Source organism: Phyllobates terribilis, unplaced genomic scaffold (genome assembly GCF_046119375.1).
Source record: "Phyllobates terribilis strain yellow unplaced genomic scaffold, ASM4611937v1 Scaffold_13__5_contigs__length_258822181, whole genome shotgun sequence".
Taxonomy (NCBI): domain Eukaryota; kingdom Metazoa; phylum Chordata; class Amphibia; order Anura; family Dendrobatidae; genus Phyllobates; species Phyllobates terribilis.
In genome coordinates this window covers 183232321-183246017 of record NW_027362773.1, presented here as the reverse complement: position 1 = coordinate 183246017, position 13697 = coordinate 183232321, and the positions used below count along the sequence as shown (strand labels likewise).

Genomic DNA, 13697 nt, shown 5'->3' with positions numbered 1-13697 from the left:
CCTCTCAAAGTGACTTCAAATGTGATGTGGTCCCTAAAAAAATGGTTTTGTAAATTTTGTTGGAAAAATGAGAAATCGCTGGTCAACTTTTAACCCTTATAGCTCCCTAACAAAAAAAAATTTTGGTTCCAAAATTGTGCTGATGTAAAGTAGACATGTGGGAAATGTTATTTATTAACTCTTTTGTGTGACATATCGCTCTGATTTCAGGGCTTAAAAATTCAAATTTTGAAAATTGCAAAATTTTCAAAATTTTCGCCAAATTTCCGTTTTTTTCACAAATAAACGTAAGTGATATCGAAGAAATTTTTCCACAATCATGAAGTACAATATGTCACGAAAAAACAGTCTCAGAATCAGGGGGATCCGTTGAAGCGTTCGAGAGTAATTACCTCATAAAGTGACAGTGGTCAGAATTGTAAAAATTGGCCCGGTCATTAACGTGCAAACCACCCGCGGGGCTTAAGGGGTTAAAGGACTTTATTCTGGGTGTTTGTGTTTTTTTTAACTTTGACTATGGGGTTAGTAATGGGGGTGTCTTATAGACGCCTCTCCATTACTAACCTGGGCTTGATGTCAGCTGGCATTATAAGCTGACATCAACCCCAACCCTATTACCCCCTGCCACCGCACCAGGGCAGCGTTGAAGAGCGAGGCTAAGTGCCAGAATTGCCGCATCCTATGAATGCGCCATTTCTGGGGCGGCTGACGGCTGGTGTTTCTAGCCTGGGAGGGGGCCAATATTCATGGCTCCCTTCCTGGGCTATTAATATCAGCCCCCAGCTGTCTGCCTAGCCTTTGCTAGCTATTAAATTAGGGGGGACCCCACGTCATTTTTTTGGGGGGGTCCCCCATTTTAATAGCTAGTAAAGGCTATGTATTCAGCTGGGGGCTGATATTAGTAGCCTGGGAAGCTCCGTGGGTATTACCCCCTTCCCAGGCTTCAAACATCTGCCCCAGCCGTCTGCTTAACCTCCGCTAGAGCCTAAAATTAAGGGGAACCCCACGCCAATTTTTTTAATAATAAATCCTTTATTTTAATACTAAATGACAAGTACAGTAACCAACACTGTCACTGTACTTATTATATATGTGACTGACATGTTTCTATCTATCTAATCTATGTGTGATGCTCTATTCTGTCTGTTATAAATTGTCGGGTACCGCTGCTGAATTGCCGGCCGGCTTTTTTAAAGAGACGGTGCATGAAAACACTATTATTTTTTTTGATAAATCCTTTACGCTAAATGACAAGTACAGTAAGCAACACTGTCACTGTACTTCGTATATATGTGGCTGACATGTTTCTATCTATCTAATCTATGTATGATGCTCTATTCTGTCTGTTATAAATTGTCGGGTACCGCTGCTGAATTGCCGGCCGGCTTTTTTAAAGAGACAGTGCATGAAAACACTATTATTTTTTTAAATAAATCCTTTACACTAAATGACAAGTACAGTAATCAACACTGTCACTGCACTTCTTATATATGTGACTGACATGTTTATATCTATCTAATCTATGTGTGAAGCTCTATTCTTTCGGTTCTAAATTGTCGGGTACCGGTGTATGCCACTGCTGAATTGCCGGCTTTTCATGTTTCACTGTTGCCACTGTTCCCATCGATTTGGGCAATCACTGTAATGCCACAACCACCATGGCTGTGGCATTACAGTGAGTGGCAGACAATCCCTGCATGATTGGTGCTCTAAATAGCGCCAGACATGCAGGACACGCTTTTGGTGCACGAACAGTTATCGAACATAACCTCGAACAGCCGAATTTTTTGCAAATCGTTCGGGTTCGTCGAACAACTCGAACACCGCCCAAAACAGCTCGAATTTGAGATTGGCGAACAGTTCTAGTCGAACACCGCTCATCTCTAATAAAGACCAAAAAAATGGTCATTTTTGAAATTATAAGCATTAGCAGGTTGTTAGAAACTGAAATCAAACAGTTTTCAACTCAAAACTTTATTCTAGGTGATGTTACATTTTCACATAGGACCCCTTGTTCGAAAGGAGCTTCTGAACTCTCTCGTCCATTGAATTTGTCAGGTTTTGGATGGTTTCTGCTTCAATTGTTTTGCATGAGGACAGAATACCCTCCCAGAGCTGTTGCTTAGATGTGAACTGCCTCCCTCCATCATAGACACTCCTTTTAATGATGCTCCAAAGGTTCTGAATGGGGTAGAGGTCAGGGGAGCATGGGGGTCACACCATAAGTTTGTCCCCTTTTATGCCCATATCAGCCAGAGATGCAGATGTTTTATGTGCAGCATGAGATGGTGCATTATCATGCAGAAAAATGATCTTGCTGTGAAATACACGGTTCTTCTTCTTGAACCATGGCAGGAAGTGCTGTTTGAGAAAATCCACATACATTATGGAGTTCATCTTTAGCGCCTTCAGGGATCCTAAAGGGGCCGACAATCTCTCTCCCCATGATTCCAGCCCAAAACATTACTCCACCTCCTCCTTGTTGGCGCTGTAGCCGTGTTTGCGTGGGGTGTCCATCAACCAGCCATCCTCCACTCCATTCATCTGGACCATCGAGCGCTGCACGGCACTCATCCGTGAACAAAACAGTTTTGAAATCAGTCTTCATGTAACGTTTGGCCCACTGGAGCCGTTTCTGCTTGTGTGAAGTGGATAGAGGAGGTCGACAGGATGGCGTATGCACAGCTGCAAACCTCTGAAGGACCCTGCATCTTGTTGTTCGGGGGACATTGGAGGCACAAGCAGCTTCAAAAACTTGTCTGCTGCTATGACAAGGCTTTTTTGCCGCTGCTCTTTCAACCTGACGTAATTGCCTGTAGGAAAGAGTCCTCAATTTGCCCTTATCAGCACGCACACGTGTGTACTGTGAATCAGCTACATACTTCTTAATTGCCAAGACACTTCATCCTGATCATCGCACAATGTTGATTGTAGTCATGCCTTGACCTAAACACTCCACAATTTGTTGCTTCTCAGCAGCCGACACATCCTTTTTCTTTCCCATTTTGGCAGAAAATGTAGGCTGCTTAATAATGTGAGAGAGCCTTCTTAAGTAGTCTTGCCTTTCATTGGACACACCTGCCAAACTAATTAGCACAGGTGTCTGCAATTGCTTACAGTGATATAAAGAGCCCTGACACACATCACCATCAATGAGTTTAACTGACAAACAAACAAATTCTTCCCTTATCACTCCTAAACACTTTTTGCATAATAATTTGGAAAGCGGTGTACATGTGCTTTTCCACAAAACACCAGTGGTTCACGTAGTGAATCTTACAGTTCTAACTTGCCAACCGTGGTCTGTATGGAATTGTTCAATAAAGGGCCCAAAATTAAGATAACATAGATGGGAGAGGTCTCTATGAATAGGAATTCCTAAGTATTTGATACCCTGTGAGGGCCAGGCAAAGGGAAAGTTGGACTGGATGGAATCCTATATGGATTTAGGGAGGGAGACATCGAGGGCCTCAGACTTCGCTGCATTGATTTTAAAATTTTACCATGTAACAAAGTGATCTATTTCAGCCATAACAGCAGGGATGGATATATGTGATTGAGTGATATATACTAGGACATCATCAGCAAATAGAGAGCACTTGTACTCGGTGCCTCCCACCTCAATCCACCTAATATTGGGGTTATGGCGAATTGATGAGAGCAGGTGCTCCGTCACTAGGATGTATAAGAGAGGGGACAGAGGACATCCCTGCCTTGTCCCATTGGTGATTGTGAAAGGTGATGAAAATGTTCTGACGCACCGCCTGGGCCTTGGGACACCCGGAGCCAGACCCTTTTTGGTGAATGCTGGTGGTTGTAGTCTTCGTGGCGGCGATCCGGTTCCGTGGCTCAGGGTGGTCAAACCAGTGGCGGAACTATTTATGTGGTTTTGATGTTTAAATGTCCGACTACGCCACCCGTGGATTGCGGTCAGAGTGAACCGCCGCTACAGGGCAGACCGCTAAGGCTGGTGTTGTGGGTGCAGCAGAGCGTAGCATAACTCCCCACGGGAGGAGTATAGCCTCAGGGCAGTGTATGCGGAGGATGGGGGTGATGGTGCAGGGCAGCAGCAGTAACGACACGGAGTCAGTGATGCAGTTCAGGGCCTTTACTCACAGTTCTTATTATCCAGACCACGTCTGCAGGTAACGGCTGCCCACGTCGTACTGTGCTCACCAGGTGAGGGGCTCAGACAACTCCCAGATAACTTTGGAGCGCTTCACAGGACCCCCTTTGTGTGTCCTTTGTCTGGCCTTTCTTACCAACACTTCTGTCCGGCTGCCTCGGGCCTCCTCTTGGTAAACTTGGCGCCAGTTTCCCTGACCCTATGTGGTGCCTTCCTAGCGGGTGGAGCAAGGGGCTGCGCCACATAAAATGTCAGAGCCTCCGGTTTCTAGCTGAGGGTCGTTTCCTGCCTCCACTAGTTCGGGGACCGGTCTCCCCCTTTGGCCTGACCCCTCCACGCAGGTGGATTCGGGTGTGCGGTGGCGACTCGCCCGTCCGCACCCCTGGGATCCCTTCATTCCTCGTTCCTGTAGCCTTCTCCGCTCCTCTTCCTTCCTTCTCCCTCTTGCTGGCCTGGGCCTCTGTTACTAGGCCCGCCTCCGGAGCAGAGCTCATGCAGATCCCCTGCTCCCTGCCACTTCTGCTCAGACTTCTCTGCACTGAACTAAGATGGTGCCCACCTTTTATACTCCCTTCTCAATGCACCCAGGAACTGCTTCCTCCCTGCTCCTGCACTGCAGGGTTCCCCTTCCTCAGTGTTCCCTCCCCCCACTCCAGCCAGGGACAGGGACTGTCGTGCCCATCTCAGGGGCATATTGGTCGCCCTGCCCCACGGCAATGTGGTGTAATGCATGCAGGTGTCGGGTCCTGATCCACACTCCATCCTTATCTGAGAGTGAGATATCACACCTCTGGGTGAGGTGCAATACGTCTGTAGCAACCGAGCCCTCGGTGCTACAGTTCCATTTATCTTCAGCCTAGGTGACGTATTGTGATACAGGGCCGTGATTTTGGCTATAAAAGGGTCCCCTAGACCCCTACCCCAAGCTTTTTAAGAGAATCATATATGGCGTGCCAGGAGATTCTATGGAATGCTTTCTCAGCATCCAACGAGAGTATCTACTTACAAATTTTTAACTGCATCTAGCCCAGGAAATACTTTGTGCCTAGTAGCAGTGTCTGCTAGTCAGCGGATTATCCCGGCTGTTAAGCAAGCTACACCACCTGTAGTTTGGACACTTAATTTTTTCAAAGGAAATGCTTCGGGACCACGGGATACTCAGTAAAGAGCATCAGGAGGCACCCCAAGGCATAGGGGCTGGGACTGGCACTAGGATGCCTTGCGGTGGACAGCCGAGCTCGATCCTTATAAAAGCTTTTTAACTGCAGCAGCTTTAGTGGACGATACTGGAGCTGGAATTACGCGGCTGCTGGCATGAGACTTGCCCTCCAATAGATCCTTGTAAATGGATTTAAAGTGTATTCATTCAAATTAGAGGGACAATTTAAATTAAAAAGCTTAGAGCTGCCTCCACCACAGGGGGGCTCTCTCGACCCACCAGCGGACAGGCACCAGTATTGGGAGAGGGGGGCTGGCCGTCAGGGTTCACCGCGGCTCTGGCACAAACCCGGCGACACGGAGGTGGCACGGGCAGGAGCGGACTGGCCGTGTCGGCTTCTCACTTTTTGGATTTTAGAAGGGCATGACATGCCTATATCTGTGTCTCCCCCTCCTTTTACTCCTCCACCTCTTTTCTTTTCGCATGACTATATGTACTTGTCACTTTTCCATGTGTTAGTTGTGTCTTCTGAGCAGTTTGTCAGCTTTTGGACACCTTTGAAGGTGTTTTCTATGTGTTTCTATGTGTTTTTGTTTGCCTGCCATTGGTTATAACGGTGTTCGAAGGTGTTCGACGAACAGTTCGGCGAACACACGGGTGTTCGACTAACCGAACAGAACTCGAACACTACGGGGGTGGCTCAACACTAGTTAAAAGACGCTCAATACCTGATCATATGAACAGCAAGTCTTTTTGCATGGAAATGAATCTGTTCAAACTATTGAGCATTTTCAAAGCCTTTTTCAGGAGGTGTTTGGAACAAAGTCACTCTAAATCCGCCTTATGAATTTTAATAAACCTTGAACTGTAAAAGGTTCCAATTGATGATACCTTTAAATCAGATTTTTACATTTCAGTGAGGCCTGGAATTTTGTTTCCAATTGAAATCTTCCATTTTCTGAAATGTCTTCCAGAAGGATAATCACTGATATTGATCATGGTGCTATAAGAAAAGGTGTGAAATTCATAAGAATGAAATAGTGTCTGAGTAGTTGTGGCCGAGTGGTTAAGGCGATGGACTAGAAATCCATTGGGGTCTTCCCACGTAGGTTCAAATCCTACCAACTACGTTTAACTTCATGTAACATTTTGACGAATTATCTGAGTAGATCAATTTCCACATTCCCAAGTCTATCCCCCACAGAAATGGTCTGTAATCTATGGATTGTATATGTAGTACCAGCTTATCAGCATCTGTAGATCTTCTTTTGATTAATCAGCCGGGTGAGATGTCACTTGTGCATCACACCACCAATCATACAAAGCTCAGAGGGTGCCATCAGGTATGTGGTGCAAATCCTCCTTTTTTCCAGCGAACACAGACCACTGCCGTGGCTGATGGACTGGGATATGAACTTTGATTTGCACCAACTCTACTTGAATTATCTTTCCGATGGAACCTTTTAGCACACCATGAAAAATCTTTAGTGACTTCTGGATGAGCAGAAGCTTTGCAATTTCTTTTTTTCTCACCCTTTTTCCAGCTGATAGATCCAGCACGCTAATTATTAGCCAGATTTCATCAACATTTTAAAACTGTCCTTGTTGTGATATCATGGAACTTTAAGCACACTTGTGGAATAAAAAGGGAGGAGATATTAATTTAGCAATGTGTGTTAGATATACATTTGCGGAACAGCTTTAGAACCAGTTTTCATCATAATGCATGAATTCCCAGGTTCCACTGAGATTAGAACTCAGATCACTGGATTAAGAGTGAATTTCTCACATTTTCACTATTTACACATGCTCTTTTACTGTTTTCAAAAGAAAATACAGCCAGCTTCATTGGTCATGTGGTTCCATGGTGTAATAGTTAGCACTTTGGACTCTGAATCCAATGATCTGAGTTCAAATCTCAGTGGAAACTGAGAAATTCTTTGTGCATAGCAGTTTTATCTTTTCTGCTCACACTCAATTTGCCAATGCACATGGTTTAACATAAAAAGAGAAAGTTAAAATCCACATGGCAAAAAGATCTATCTATGAATAAAGTTTAACTCAAAAGTTAAACTTGACTTCATAAAGCAAAACTCATATCATCTATGTCACACCAAGAAATCGTACTCTATGGCTTGTGCCAATGTTCGCATGACACTTTTTCCAGGTGGTTGAAACTGACCAGGATTTCAAGCCGAAACGGCCTCAAGAAATGACAGCAATTCTTTTCCTGAATCACACTTTTTAGTGTTTTCCAGCATTTTTGTAAACATAGTTTGGTGATGTTTTTCTAAGTATTGTTTTGGGCATCAAATGAGTTTGTTTAAGTTTCTTTTTTGCTTGCAAAATGCTGTGAACGTCACTCAGGAACCTTCCAGGGGTCTTTCTAACCTACTCATTGACTTGTATAGCAAGTATAAAGCAAGCAAAATATACCTGAAAAATGATATGCTCACTTCTGTTAACCGATTGGCGTTTTGGGAAACTTAATGAGGTTAAAAGACGCTCAATACCTGATCATATGAACAGCAAGTCTTTTTGCATGGAAATGAATCTGTTCAAACTATTGGGCATTTTCAAAGCCTTTTTCAGGAGGTGTTTGGAACAAAGTCACTCTAAATCCGCCTTATGAATTTTAATAAACCTTGAACTGTAAAAGGTTCCAATTGATGATACCTTTAAATCAGATTTTTACATTTCAGTGAGGCCTGGAATTTTGTTTCCAATTGAAATCTTCCATTTTCTGAAATGTCTTCCAGAAGGATAATCACTGATATTGATCATGGTGCTATAAGAAAAGGTGTGAAACTCATAAGAATGAAACAGCGTCTGAGTAGTTGTGGCCGAGTGGTTAAGGCGATGGACTAGAAATCCATTGGGGTCTTCCCGCGTAGGTTCAAATCCTGCCAACTACATTTAACTTCATGTAACATTTTGACGAATTATCTGAGTAGATCAATTTTCACATTCCCAAGTCTATCCCCCACAGAAATGGTCTGTAATCTATGGATTGTATATGTAGTACCAGCTTATCAGCATCTGTAGATCTTCTTTTGATTAATCAGCCGGGTGAGATGTCACTTGTGCATCACACCACCAATCATACAAAGCTCAGAGGGTGCCATCAGGTATGTGGTGCAAATCCTCCTTTTTTCCAGCGAACACAGACCACTGCCGTGGCTGATGGACTGGGATATGAACTTTGATTTGCACCAACTCTACTTGAATTATCTTTCCGATGGAACCTTTTAGCACACCATGAAAAATCTTTAGTGACTTCTGGATGAGCAGAAGCTTTGCAATTTCTTTTTTTCTCACCCTTTTTCCAGCTGATAGATCCAGCACGCTAATTATTAGCCAGATTTCATCAACATTTTAAAACTGTCCTTGTTGTGATATCATGGAACTTTAAGCACACTTGTGGAATAAAAAGGGAGGAGATATTAATTTAGCAATGTGTGTTAGATATACATTTGCGGAACAGCTTTAGAACCAGTTTTCATCATAATGCATGAATTCCCAGGTTCCACTGAGATTAGAACTCAGATCACTGGATTAAGAGTGAATTTCTCACATTTTCACTATTTACACATGCTCTTTTACTGTTTTCAAAAGAAAATACAGCCAGCTTCATTGGTCATGTGGTTCCATGGTGTAATAGTTAGCACTTTGGACTCTGAATCCAATGATCTGAGTTCAAATCTCAGTGGAAACTGAGAAATTCTTTGTGCATAGTAGTTTTATCTTTTCTGCTCACACTCAATTTGCCAATGCACATGGTTTAACATAAAAAGAGAAAGTTAAAATCCACATGGCAAAAAGATCTATCTATGAATAAAGTTTAACTCAAAAGTTAAACTTGACTTCATGAAGCAAAACTCATATCATCTATGTCACACCAAGAAATCGTACTCTATGACTTGTGCCAATGTTCGCATGACACTTTTTCCAGGTGGTTGAAACTGACCAGGATTTCAAGCCGAAACGGCCTCAAGAAATGACAGCAATTCTTTTCCTGAATCACACTTTTTAGTGTTTTCCAGCATTTTTGTAAACATAGTTTGGTGATGTTTTTCTAAGTATTGTTTTGGGCATCAAATGAGTTTGTTTAAGTTTCTTTTTTGCTTGCAAAATGCTGTGAACGTCACTCAGGAACCTTCCAGGGGTCTTTCTAACCTACTCATTGACTTGTATAGCAAGTATAAAGCAAGCAAAATATACCTGAAAAATGATATGCTCACTTCTGTTAACCGCTTGGCGTTTTGGGAAACTTAATGAGGTTAAAAGACGCTCAATACCTGATCATATGAACAGCAAGTCTTTTTGCATGGAAATGAATCTGTTCAAACTATTGGGCATTTTCAAAGCCTTTTTCAGGAGGTGTTTGGAACAAAGTCACTCTAAATCCGCCTTATGAATTTTAATAAACCTTGAACTGTAAAAGGTTCCAATTGATGATACCTTTAAATCAGATTTTTACATTTCAGTGAGGCCTGGAATTTTGTTTCCAATTGAAATCTTCCATTTTCTGAAATGTCTTCCAGAAGGATAATCACTGATATTGATCATGGTGCTATAAGAAAAGGTGTGAAACTCATAAGAATGAAACAGCGTCTGAGTAGTTGTGGCCGAGTGGTTAAGGCGATGGACTAGAAATCCATTGGGGTCTTCCCGCGTAGGTTCAAATCCTGCCAACTACATTTAACTTCATGTAACATTTTGACGAATTATCTGAGTAGATCAATTTTCACATTCCCAAGTCTATCCCCCACAGAAATGGTCTGTAATCTATGGTTTGTATTTGTAGAACCTGCTTAACAGCATCTGTAGATCTTCTTTTGATTAGTCAGCCGGGTGAGATGTCAATTGTGCATCACACCACCAATCAAACAAAGCTCAGAGGGTGCCATCAGGTATGTGGTGCAAATCCTCCTTTTTCCAGCGAACACAGACTACTGCCATGGCTGATGGACTGGGATATGAACTTTGATTTGCACCAACTCTACTTGAATTATCTTTCCGATGGAACCTTTTAGCACACCATGAAAAATCTTTAGTGACTTCTGGATGAGCAGAAGTTTTGCAATTTCTTTTCTTCTCACCCTTTTTCCAGCTGATAGATCCAGCACGCTAATTATTAGCCAGATTTCATCAACATTTTAAAACTGTCTTTGTTGTGATATCATAGAACTTTAAGCACACTTGTGGAATAAAAAGGGAGGAGATATTAATTTACCAATGTGTGTTAGATATACATTTGCGGAACAGCTTTAGAACCAGTTTTCATCATAATGCATGAATTCCCAGGTTCCACTGAGATTAGAACTCAGATCACTGGATTAAGAGTGAATTTCTCACATTTCCAATATTTACACATGCTCTTTTACTGTTTTCAAAAGAAAATCCAGCCAGCTTCGTTGGTCATGTGGTTCTATGGTGTATTGGTTAGCACTCTGGTCTCTGAATCCAGTGATCTGAGTTCAAATCTCAGTGGAACCTGAGAAATTCTTTGTGCATAGCAGTTTTATGTTTTCTGCTCACACTCAATTTGCCAATGCACATGGTTTAACATAAAAAGAGAAAGTTAAAATCCACATGGCAAAAAGATCTATCTATCAAGAAAGTTTAACTCAAAAGTTAAACTTGACTTCATGAAGCAAAACTCATATCATCTATGTCACACCAAGCAATCGTACTCTACGACTTGTGCCAATGTTCGCATGACACTTTTTCCAGGTGTTTCAAACTGACCAGGATTTCAAGCCGAAACGGCCTCAAGAAACGACAGCGATTCTTTTCCTGAATCACCCTTTTTAGTGTTTTCCAGCATTTTTGTAAACATAGTTTGGTGATGTTTTTCTAAGTATTGTTTTGGGCATCAAATGAATTTGTTTAAGTTTCTTTTTTGCTCGCAAAATGCTGTGAACGTCACTCAGGAACCTTCCAGGGGTCTTTCTAACCTACTCATTGACTTGTATAGCAAGTATAAAGCAAGCAAAATATACCTGAAAAATGATATGCTCACTTCTGTTAACCGCTTGGCGTTTTGGGAAACTTAATGAGGTTAAAAGACGCTCAATACCTGATCATATGAACAGCAAGTCTTTTTGCATGGAAATGAATCTGTTCAAACTATTGAGCATTTTCAAAGCCTTTTTCAGGAGGTGTTTGGAACAAAGTCACTCTAAATCCGTCTTATGAATTTTAATAAACCTTGAACAGTGAAAGGTTCCAATTGATGATACCTTTAAATCAGATTTTTACATTTCAGTGAGGCCTGGAATTTTGTTTCCAATTGAAATCTTCCATTTTCTGAAATGTCTTCCAGAAGGATAATCACTGATATTGATCATGGTGCTATAAGAAAAGGTGTGAAACTCATAAGAATGAAACAGTGTCTGAGAAGTTGTGGCTGAGTGGTTAAGGCGATGGACTAGAAATCCATTGGGGTCTTCCCGCGTTGGTTCAAATCCTGCCAACTACGTTTAACTTCATGTAACATTTTGACGAATTATCTGAGTAGATCAATTTACACATTCCCAAGTCTATCCCCCACAGAAATAGTCTGTAATCTATGGGTTGTATTTGTAGAACCAGCTTAACAGCATCTGTAGATCTTTTTTTGATTAGTCAGCCGGGTGAGATGTCACTTGTGCATCACACCACCAATCAAACAAAGCTCAGAGGGTGCCATCAGGTATGTGGTGCAAATCCTCCTTTTTTCCAGCCAACACAGACCACTGCCGTGGCTGATGGACTGGGATATGAACTTTGATTTGCACCAACTCTACTTGAATTATCTTTCCGATGGAACCTTTTAGCACACCATGAAAAATCTTTAGTGACTTCTGGATGAGCAGAAGTTTTGCAATTTCTTTTTTTCTCACCCTTTTTCCAGCTGATAGATCCAGCACGCTAATTATTAGCCAGATTTCATCAACATTTTAAAACTGTCTTTGTTGTGATATCATGGAACTTTAAGCACACTTGTGGAATAAAAAGGGCGGAGATATTAATTTACCAATGTGTGTTAGATATACATTTGCGGAACAGCCTTAGAACCAGTTTTCATCATAATGCATGAATTCCCAGGTTCCATTGAGATTAGAACTCAGATCACTGGATTAAGAGTGAATTTCTCACATTTCCACTATTTACACATGCTCTTTAACTGTTTTCAAAAGAAAATCCAGCCAGCTTCATTGGTCATGTGGTTCTATGGTGTAATGGTTAGCACTCTGGACTCTCGAATCCAGTGATCTAAGTTCAAATCTCAGTGGAACCTGACAAATTCTTTGTGCATAGCGGTTTTATCTTTTCTGCTCACACTCAATTTGCCAATGCACATGGTTTAACATAAAAAGAGAAAGTTAAAATCCACATGGCAAAAAGATCTATCTATGAATAAAGTTTAACTCAAAAGTTAAACTTGACTTCATGAAGCAAAACTCATATCATCTATGTCACACCAAGCAATTGTACTCTATGACTTGTGCCAATGTTCGCATGACACTTTTTCCAGGTGGTTCAAACTGACCAGGATTTCAAGCCGAAACGGCCTCAAGAAATGACAGCAATTCTTTTCCTGAATCACACTTTTTAGTGTTTTCCAGCATTTTTGTAAACATAGTTTGGTGATGTTTTTCTAAGTATTGTTTTGGGCATCAAATGAGTTTGTTTAAGTTTCTTTTTTGCTTGCAAAATGCTGTGAACGTCACTCAGGAACCTTCCAGGGGTCTTTCTAACCTACTCATTGACTTGTATAGCAAGTATAAAGCAAGCAAAATATACCTGAAAAATGATATGCTCACTTCTGTTAACCGCTTGGCGTTTTGGGAAACTTAATGAGGTTAAAAGACGCTCAATACCTGATCATATGAACAGCAAGTCTTTTTGCATGGAAATGAATCTGTTCAAACTATTGAGCATTTTCAAAGCCTTTCTCAGGAGGTGTTTGGAACAAAGTCACTCTAAATCCGCCTTATGAATTTTAATAAACCTTGAACTGTAAAAGGTTCCAATTGATGATACCTTTAAATCAGATTTTTACATTTCAGTGAGGCCTGGAATTTTGTTTCCAATTGAAATCTTCCATTTTCTGAAATGTCTTCCAGAAGGATAATCACTGATATTGATCATGGTGCTATAAGAAAAGGTGTGAAACTCATAAGAATGAAACAGCGTCTGAGTAGTTGTGGCCGAGTGGTTAAGGCGATGGACTAGAAATCCATTGGGGTCTTCCCGCGTAGGTTCAAATCCTGCCAACTACGTTTAACTTCATGTAACATTTTGACGAATTATCTGAGTAGATCAATTTTCACATTCCCAAGTCTATCCCCCACAGAAATGGTCTGTAATCTATGGATTGTATTTGTAGAACCAGCTTATCAGCATCTGTAGATCTTCCTTTGA

At 41.6% G+C, this 13697-nt stretch overlaps 8 non-coding genes across 8 annotated transcripts; all 8 read left to right on the top strand.

The window, feature by feature from the left end:
- The first annotated feature begins 6333 nt into the window (after positions 1-6333).
- Positions 6334-6415, top strand: TRNAS-AGA (transfer RNA serine (anticodon AGA)). Its single transcript has one exon. It is a non-coding gene; the product is annotated as a tRNA-Ser (tRNA).
- A 728-nt stretch (positions 6416-7143) lies between these two features.
- Positions 7144-7215, top strand: TRNAQ-CUG (transfer RNA glutamine (anticodon CUG)). The gene has a single exon. It is a non-coding gene; the product is annotated as a tRNA-Gln (tRNA).
- A 903-nt stretch (positions 7216-8118) lies between these two features.
- On the top strand, positions 8119-8200 carry TRNAS-AGA (transfer RNA serine (anticodon AGA)). Its single transcript has one exon. It is a non-coding gene; the product is annotated as a tRNA-Ser (tRNA).
- Positions 8201-8928: 728 nt separating this feature from the next.
- Positions 8929-9000, top strand: TRNAQ-CUG (transfer RNA glutamine (anticodon CUG)). The gene has a single exon. It is a non-coding gene; the product is annotated as a tRNA-Gln (tRNA).
- A 903-nt stretch (positions 9001-9903) lies between these two features.
- TRNAS-AGA (transfer RNA serine (anticodon AGA)) lies at positions 9904-9985 on the top strand. Its single transcript has one exon. It is a non-coding gene; the product is annotated as a tRNA-Ser (tRNA).
- Positions 9986-10712: 727 nt separating this feature from the next.
- On the top strand, positions 10713-10784 carry TRNAQ-CUG (transfer RNA glutamine (anticodon CUG)). Its single transcript has one exon. It is a non-coding gene; the product is annotated as a tRNA-Gln (tRNA).
- Positions 10785-11687: 903 nt separating this feature from the next.
- On the top strand, positions 11688-11769 carry TRNAS-AGA (transfer RNA serine (anticodon AGA)). The gene has a single exon. It is a non-coding gene; the product is annotated as a tRNA-Ser (tRNA).
- Positions 11770-13473: 1704 nt separating this feature from the next.
- Positions 13474-13555, top strand: TRNAS-AGA (transfer RNA serine (anticodon AGA)). Its single transcript has one exon. It is a non-coding gene; the product is annotated as a tRNA-Ser (tRNA).
- The last annotated feature ends 142 nt before the right edge of the window (positions 13556-13697 follow it).